The sequence below is a fragment of the Plasmopara halstedii genome, assembly GCF_900000015.1.
Source record: "Plasmopara halstedii genome assembly, contig: Scaffold_816, whole genome shotgun sequence".
NCBI classification, from domain to species: domain Eukaryota; phylum Oomycota; class Peronosporomycetes; order Peronosporales; family Peronosporaceae; genus Plasmopara; species Plasmopara halstedii.
Window position 1 is genome coordinate 2410444 of NW_020187732.1, and position 318 is coordinate 2410761.

The window sequence follows — 318 nt, forward strand, 5'->3', positions numbered from 1 at the left end:
TATTCTGAGCTGCTATTGGGCTGGATTGACCGTGTATTTCCATCTGTACTGGATTCTCCGGGAAAAGCTCTTGTGTGGGACTCGATGAGAGCGCATATATCTAAGAAGATTAACTAAGTGCCACCAGCAAGATATTGCCATGTGCGTTGTGCCGGGAGGCTTAACACCCTACCTTCAAGCTGGTGACATTGGTATTTACAAGGTCTTCAAGGACAATTTATGGGGTTTAATCGACCAATGGAAGCATTCACACCCCAGGCGGCAATCCCCGCCCTCCATCCGTTGACACTGTGCTGTTGGGTACGTACGGCGTGGCGA